We start from the raw sequence: 9222 nt of genomic DNA, 5'->3' as shown, positions 1-9222 counted from the left end.
GGGACTTAATGACTAAGCAATAGAGCCTGAGGCATGGGAACTTAATGAATAAGCAATAGAACCTGAGGCATGGGGACCCAATGGAAACACAATAGAGCCTGAGGCATGGGGACTTAATGACTAAGCAATAGAGCCTGAGGCATGGGGACCCAATGACTGAGCAACAGAGCCTGAGGCATGGGGACCCAACGACTGAGCAACAGAGCCTGAGGCATGGGGACTTAATGAATAAGCAATAGAACCTGAGGCATGGGGACCCAATGGAAACACAATAGAGCCTAAGGCATGGGGACCCAACGACTGAGCAACAGAGCCTGAGGCATGGGGACCCAATGACTAATCAATAGAGCCTGAGGCATGGGGACCCAACGACTGAGCAACAGAGCCTGAGGCATGGGGACCCAATGACTAATCAATAGAGCCTGAGGCATGGGGACCCAACGACTGAGCAACAGAGCCTGAGGCATGGGGACCCAATGACTAATCAATAGAGCCTGAGGCATGGGGACCCAATGGAAACACAATAGAGCCTGAGGCATGGGGACTTAATGACTAAGCAATAGAGCCTGAGGCATGGGGACCCAATGACTGAGCAACAGAGCCTGAGGCATGGGGACCCAACGACTGAGCAACAGAGCCTGAGGCATGGGGACCCAATGACTAATCAATAGAGCCTGAGGCATGGGGACCCAACGACTGAGCAACAGAGCCTGAGGCATGGGGACCCAATGACTAATCAATAGAGCCTGAGGCATGGGGACCCAACGACTGAGCAACAGAGCCTGAGGCATGGGGACCCAATGACTAATCAATAGAGCCTGAGGCATGGGGACCCAATGGAAACACAATAGAGCCTGAGGCATGGGGACTTAATGACTAATCAATAGAGCCTGAGGCATGGGGACCCAATGACTAATCAATAGAGCCTGAGGCATGGGGACCCAATGGAAACACAATAGAGCCTGAGGCATGGGGACTTAATGACTAAGCAATAGAGCCTGAGGCATGGGGACCCAATGACTGAGCAACAGAGCCTAAGGCATGGGGACCCAACGACTGAGCAACAGAGCCTAAGGCATGGGGACCCAACGACTCAGCAACAGAGCCTGAGGCATGGGGACCCAACGACTGAGCAACAGAGCCTGAGGCATGGGGACCCAATGACTAATCAATAGAGCCTGAGGCATGGGGACCCAACGACTGAGCAACAGAGCCTGAGGCATGGGGACCCAATGACTAATCAATAGAGCCTGAGGCATGGGGACCCAATGACTGAGCAATAAAGTCTGAGGCATGGGGACCCAATGACTGAGCAATAAAGTCTGAGCTAGGGAGACCCAATGGCTAAGCATTAGGTGAGTACTTTTTCCAGACATCTGTTTTACAGCATTCCTCAATTAAAAGTACCCCCCCGGCATTATTTTTGTTTTTACCTTGCAACACACACAAGGCAGGTTCTGCAGCAGAAAGCGAAGAATGCGGACAGAAAGAATAGGAAATGCAACCGCCGCAGGATACGTTTCTTATCTTGCTTCTCGCTACAGCAGCCTGATAAACAGGTACAATGGAATCTGTAAATGTAGCTGGGAGGTGAGAAGAATTCATTATTCCGGAGAGCAGCGGTTTAAAGATGGAAAGGCGGGGAACGACTCCTGGGAATGCTTCTCGTTTCAGTCGCTATCTCCAACTTTTAACAACTGACTATTTTCTCCTAAACTGTTGTATTACCCAGGAGAGAAGGGATATAATGACGGCAGATGCCCAAGCCAAATATAAATACAACTATCAGCGAGTGTATTTGGAAGTGGGAAATTACCCTGCACCGTCTGTGCAGTTCCAAGGGCAGAGGAGTCATTAATCTGTGAGAGGCCCCATCGTTCTTTACAATTGGAAACATAAGACTCTACATGACTGACACTGTGCTCCAGTTATGGCAGCGCTGAAGGTTCTGAGACCCAGGGCGCTATGTTTTCCAATGCAAATCTCATTCAGTACACAGTGTGCATTGTTTCAGGCTTTTTTTGATGATCGTATTCCTTTAATCTGCTCACCCAGGAGAACTTTAGCAGGAGTACATAAAGCTTTCCAGTCCTTCTAATGCAGCCTGATCAGAAGAAACAGAAGAATTTGAGTCGTAAAGGGATTTAACCGACTTTTTATGAAAATAAATGTGCTGGAAGAGCTGATTGTTATTCTATCAAGGGGTCTGTGATCTCTGTTTCAATTCATGATGTGATCATTGATCCCCATGTGGGGCCCTAAATGAGTTATTAGGCAACTGTAACTCTAGAGCTATCATGTCACAACACATTGGCTGAAAGAGGAAAACTGGGCTGGGAAATAAAGACCTTCTGTGCATGAATAGGTTGGGAATTCCTGTATCCAATTGGTCACATAATCCGGATACCGGCCAATCTGGTCTACCTTCTCCAGTTGGCAGGTAGAGACTCTGCTTAGTAACAAGTCAAAAGTTGCAGGGTTCCTGTGAGTATCTGGGGATGCACAAAGCCATAATAACTGGAATGTCTAAACCCAGAAGGCAAGTGCAGAAGCAGGACTGCAGCCATGACCAAATCTGCAAGTGGCAATGAGAGGAAACAACCACAGTGTGACCATAGAAAGTCTAGAAGAAGAAGCATCTGGTGCAACAACAGGATAAATATTGGGTAAAGCTCATTGTGAACTGCAGCATTATTGTAACTTGGTGTAACTCTAATAACAGGTTCTTGAGGAACCCATGAGAACCTTCACAGGCATGTTCTTGAGTAACCCCACTGTGAACTTAGCATTCTAACATGGTACATGTCTAATGACACAGGTTCTACAGAAACCCCCCTGTGAACTGCAGCACCATTCTCACTAAGTGTAGGTCTAATGACATAGGTTCTTGAGAAACCCGTTCTATCAACCACAGCAGCATAATGCAGATCCCCCCCCTCCTCTATAAACCCAATTCTAACTAATAATCGTAAAGAAAACCACATCAGATGCAACAACATTCTATCTTGGGGGTAAGTCTAACACCATATATTCTAGAGATATGTCCCTATGAACTGTTGCCCTATTCTAACTTGGTGTCGGTCTAACGACAAAGAATCTAGAGCAACTCTCATCCATTTTAACTAGGTGTGTAATGACATAAGTTCTAGACTCCTCATCAACCAAAGCAGCATTCTAACTTGGTTAATGTCTAATAACATAGGTCCTAGAAAGAACCCTGTGTCAACCAAAGCCCCGTTCTTACTTGGTTTAGGTCTCCAAAGATTCTAGTAATGAACTCCAGTACCTTTCTAAACTCATGTAGGTCTAATGACATAGGTTCTAGAGAAACCAGTTTGTGGATAACCGTACCATTGTTTCTTTGTGTAGGTCTAATGACATAGGTTCTGGAGAAACCACCTTGTGAACCACAGCACTGTTCTAACTTAGTATAGGTCTAATGGCATAGGTTCTAGAGCAAACCACCTTGTGATCCACAGCGCTGTTCTAACTAAGTGTAGGTCTAATGGCATAGGTTCTAGAGAAACCACCTTGTGAACCACAGCACTGTTCTAACTTAGTGTAGGCCTAATGACATTGTTTCTAGAGAAACTGCCTTGGGAATAACAGCACCTTTCTAATTCAGTGTAGGTCTAATGGCATTGGTTCTAGACAAACCAGTTTGTGAATAACAGCAGCATTGTAACTTAGTGCAGGTCTAATGACATAGGTTCTGCAGAAACTACCTTGTGAACCACAGCACTGTTCTAATTTAGTGTAGGTCTAATGACATAGGTTCTAGAGCAACCACCTTGTGAACCACAGCACTGTTCTAACTTAGTGTAGGTCTAATGGCATAGGTTCTAGAGAAACCACCTTGTGAACCACAGCACTGTTCTAACTTAGTGTAGGTCTAATGGCATAGGTTCTAGAGCAACCACCTTGTGAACCACAGCACTGTTCTAACTTAGTGTAGGTCTAATGGCATAGGTTCTAGAGAAACCACCGTGTGAACCACAGCACTGTTCTAACTTAGTGCAGGTCTAATGGCATAGGTTCTAGAGAAACCACCTTGTGAACCACAGCACTGTTCTAACTTAGTGTAGGTCTAATGGCATAGGTTCTAGAGAAACCACCTTGTGAACCACAGCACTGTTCTAACTTAGTGTAGGTCTAATGGCATAGGTTCTAGAGAAACCAGTTTGTGAATAACAGCACCATTGTAACTTAGTGTAGGTCTAATGGCATAGGTTCTAGAGAAACCAGTTTGTGAATAACAGCACCATTGTAACTTAGTGTAGGTCTAATGGCATAGGTTCTAGATAAACTGCCTTGTAAATAACAGCACCTTTCTAATTCAGTGTAGGTCTAATGACTGGTTCTAGAGAAAAAAACAGTTTGTGGATAACTGTACCATTGTAACTTTGTGTAGGTCTAATGACATAGGTTCTGGAGAAACCACCTTGTGAACCACAGCACTGTTCTAACTTAGTGTAGGTCTAATGACATATGGTCTGGAAAACCATAAGCCCCATTGTAACTTAGTATAGGTCTAGTGACAGCAGCTTGTTTCTAACTTGGTGTAGGATTAATGACATGCCTGTGGGACACTGAGTGATACTAATGTATCCCAACAAGAAAACCTGAAGCTCTCTCTAAATCTACTTATGAAGCCGGAACCTGTTACCTGCTCTATATATTATGTCTGTGCTAGGGGGCAGCAATTAATTAGGGTGCATGGAAAACTTTAAGGTACTGGAGAGATATATCTGGGGTGGCGCTGTATGTAGGTAATCTCAAAAAATGAGCATTATCCTCTGTTATTCTTAGTGGGAACGGCTCATCAGCTCCCATTATCCTCACTCATTGTTTGTTGGAATTACATCAGTTCCAAATGACAGGTCTGAGACAGCTAAGCAAACAAAGCTCGGTACCCAAGGCGAAATAATAACAATCATCTGTTTTTGGGATAAGGAACAAACTATCCTCCAATTTGCCGCAAAGCAAATGCTCCATTAGAAATAGAGCATTTGCAGGGAAATTATTCTCAATTTCTCTCTGCCGGTCCCGGCTTAGTCCGAAGCAAAGCGGAGTTGGCCTTTTCACAAAATCAATGTTATTCTGGGAGGTTTTCAATTTACCAGACTTACAATTTCAATCCATAACAGCAGTGCACCGGGCTGAATCACAGCTCTGTTATTCCTTCCTGTAGGATTGTTTGTTCTCTGGTCTCTGGTTCTGACTCTTGAAACAAAGTATTTGAAGCCAGTTCTTCTCCTGGTCTGTTAATCAGCTGGGTTCTCCATATTGTTTAGGATTCACAGGCAGCAGAAAACATAAACAGCCAAACGGATACTGATCTTAATAACAGTGTAATTTCTAAATAGCATCACAACTAGTAAATGTACTGTATATATAATGGGTAGTGATGGGCGAAAAGTTTCACCAGGCATGGATTCGCGGCGAATTTCCGCGTTTCGCCATTGGCGGATTGTTTCGCGAAACGGATGAAAAATTTCGCCACGGAAAAATTCACCGCACGTCCAAAAATTGTCGCCGGCGTCAAAAAAGAATAGTCGCGGGCGACAAAATAATAGCCGAGGGCAACGAAACAATAGCGCGCGACAAAATAATAGCCGCGGACGACGAAACAAGAGCCGCGCGCGACGAAACAATAGCCGCGCGTGACGAAACAATAGCCGTGCAACAAAATAATAGCTGCGGGCGACGAAATAATAGCCGCGCAACAAAACAATAGCCGCGGGCGACGAAACAAGAGCCGCGGGCGACGAAACAAGAGCCGCGCGACGAAACAAGAGCCACGGGCGACAAAACAAGAGCCGCGCGCGACGAAACAAGAGCCGCGGGCGACGAAATAATAGCCGCGCGACGAAACAATAGCCACGGGAGACGAAACAATAGCCGCGCGACAAAATAATAGCCGCGGCGACAATTTTTTTTGTCGCACGACATTTTCGCCGTTTCGCGAATTTTTCGCCGTTTCGCGGATCTTTTCAAAGATTCGCAAATTTTTCGGCGAAGCGAAACGGAACAGATTCGCTCATCACTAATAATGGGCTTAGAAAGACACTAGGGCCCATTTACCAACACAGCTGCAGTTGTTGTTGCACAAAAAAGGATACAGTTGTTGCACACATTGACGTCATTTATTAAAGGAGAAGGAAACATATGTATGTGTGTATGTATGTGTAACTTTATTTATAAAGCGCCACAAGGGTACGCAGCGCTGTACAGTCTTACAGAATAAAACGACACACAGGGAGGGCAAGTGTTATAATAAATACAATAAATATATATAAATACACAGGGAGTAAGTGCCATGTGGTATGAGACACAGTAGGAAGGAGGTCCCTGCCCCGTAGAGCTTACAATCTAAGTGGGTGGGTAACATACAGGCACAAACTGGAAGGTAAGAGGCACCAGGTATGGTCCCTGTCCCGTAGAGCTTACAGTCTAAGTGGGTGGGTAACATACAGGCACAAACTGGAAGGTAAGAGGCACCAGGTAGGGTCCCTGCCCCGTAGAGCTTACAATCTAAGTGGTTGGGTAACATACAGGCACAAATTGGAAGGTAAGAGGCAGCAGGTATGGTCCCTGCCCCGTAGAGCTTACAATATAAGTGGGTGGGTAACATACAGGCACAAACTGGAAGGTAAGAGTGCACCAGGTATGGTCCCTGCCCCGTAGAGCTTACAATCTAAGTGGGTGGGTAACATACAGGCACAAACTGGAAGGTAAGAGGCACCAGGTATGGTCCCTGCCCCGTAGAGCTTACAATCTAAGTGGTTGGGTAACATACAGGCACAAACTGGAAGGTAAGAGGCACCAGGTATGGTCCCTGCCCTGTAGAGCTTACAATCTAAGTGGTTGGGTAACATACAGGCACAGATTGGAAGGTAAGAGGCACCAGGTATGGTCCCTGCCCCGTAGAGCTTACAGTCTAAGTGGTTAGGTAACATACAGGCACAAACTGGAAGGTAAGAGGCACCAGGTATGGGCATTTGCCCTTAAGCGCAGGACTAGGCAAAATAATGTTTTAGTGCCCCAGAAGGTACAGTCTGAGTTTTATCATAAAGAGAGTTAGTGTGCGTTCTCTCTCCCTATCCCCTTCGCTTCGACTGTCCCCCTCCCATCATAATTTGCTCCCCCTCCCAACTCTGTGTAATTTGAGCTACCAGGAGTCAGAGCTGCAGCACAGAAGCTACTGAGACCAAGCTAAAATGGCAGCTGCTATCTTAAACAAACAGTGGGAGCTTCTATGGCTCTTTATTCATGGTAAAGCTTTCTGCAGAATAAATATAGTGTTCTAGGTGGCACTAATGTGGCGAATCTATTGGCAGTAAAATGCCAAAATGACTTTGCTTCTCCTTCAATGGCACTTATGTCAGGCACAATTACACCTTATGGCACAACTCCCTTATATAACCTTGCCCATAACGGAATTGGGATAGGTGGGAAAAGACTGCAAAAGGTGTCCAAAATGCACTTTTTACATTGCGCTTGTGTTCATATTGACCCCTATTATCTTTCATTGTGCAAAAGGCAATTAAACGGTGGAAATCCTCTTTTAGAATGGTTTTCCAAAATCTATGTCCTGATTCACTGTATGTAGAATTCCACCAATCCAACCTACGTGGTACCTAGAATTTTCACTGGACATTCACGACTAATGATTTGTAATGGAGCTTAATGATACAAACCAGCCGAGATTCCTCTGGGAAGACTGATTTCTAATCAAAAGTGCCTTAAGTAATATGTCCACTTTGGGCATTTCTAAGCTAAGGTTACCCACTTGGTATCTGGCAGCCCTTGAGAACTTCTCTTCGACAGTTATATCGTCGGTTGTCATAGACAACGAGGGCCATTTTCTTGCCAGGTTGAGTAGGTTAAGCATGTCTCCTGGCTAGAGGCTTGCAGGGTCTATGTAACATATACAAGTAATGAAGTCATTGAACGCTGTCTCTGCTCTTATGGCTGTTACAGTGTGTGCTCTCTCGTGCTCTTCTGTTGTTTGTGAGTCAGAAGTCACCTTCATCTGCCATCTGATCTTCTGTTTGTTCATTATTGCCTCCACCATATGCTGCTCCGTGTCACTGAGGTCTCAGAGGAATAGGATCTTTGGCTCAGTAGTGGCTCATAATTAAGCGCAACTAAACGCCAACGCTTTTACTAATACACACAATAAGGCACATAATGGCCATGCAACTCACACTGCATTACTGACTGCCTTAAATAGTGTTAGGCAACCCTAGCATGACGGCTAATTAAGATACACCTGTGCCTTAGCCATTGGGTGAATGACAGCTAGAAGGCTATTGGGCTATAATTTGTACATACAAAACAACAGAAATAGCTTTTCAGATAAACCTATGTTGTATTATTGACCAACTACTAGAACTGATACCAAGACTGGCACAAAAAGAAGAGAGAATAACATGCCCGGCGCTCAATTCCAAAGTGTTAATAAGTGAGATAAAATTCAGACTGCTGGGAATCTGCCAGCATTCCCCCGTTCATACTTTAATAAGTCTGCCCCTGAGTATTTCTTTGCTGATGAATCTTAATCAGCCGGGGGCTTAAAAGCATTCCTTTTTGCACTAAAGATCCTTTGGTAAAGGGTAAGTGTGCATAATCCATGGGCAATGAGACGCGGTACTGCTATGGCATCTGGTCTTTATGTTTCCCAAAAATGTGGTGCCCAAAACAGCCCCATAGACTTGAAGGCTGGAGTAGTTGGGGCAGAAAGGGGCATGGTCAGAGTGCCAAAATGTACCCAAATTCAGTTTCCAGGAGGCTTATGTCTCACAAGATTAAGAAAGAGAGGAATCGGGAAATTTCATGATAAATACAAGGCCCAAGGCCAATGGCCATATTTATACATAGGCACCTAGAGTGGCAGCTTTTGGGGGGGTGACCCTTGGGTGTCTATATATTTAATATCCTTTTACATAGTAACATAGTAAGTTAGGTTCCCATAACCCTGTATTCCCTCACTTGCTAAGAATCCAGCCCCTTCTTAAAGTTATATAATGTATCAGCCAGTACGACTGATTCGGGGAGGGAATCCCACAACTTCACAGCTCTCACTGTAACAAACCCAGTCGGAATATTTAAACGGAACCTCCCTTCTTCTAAACGGAGTGGGTGCCCTCATGTCCGTTGGAAGGACCTACTGGTAAATAAAACATTAGAAAGGTTATTATATGATCCCCTTATATATTT

Source organism: Xenopus tropicalis, chromosome 7 (genome assembly GCF_000004195.4).
Source record: "Xenopus tropicalis strain Nigerian chromosome 7, UCB_Xtro_10.0, whole genome shotgun sequence".
NCBI lineage: Eukaryota > Metazoa > Chordata > Amphibia > Anura > Pipidae > Xenopus > Xenopus tropicalis.
Note: the sequence above shows the minus strand (reverse complement) of the source record.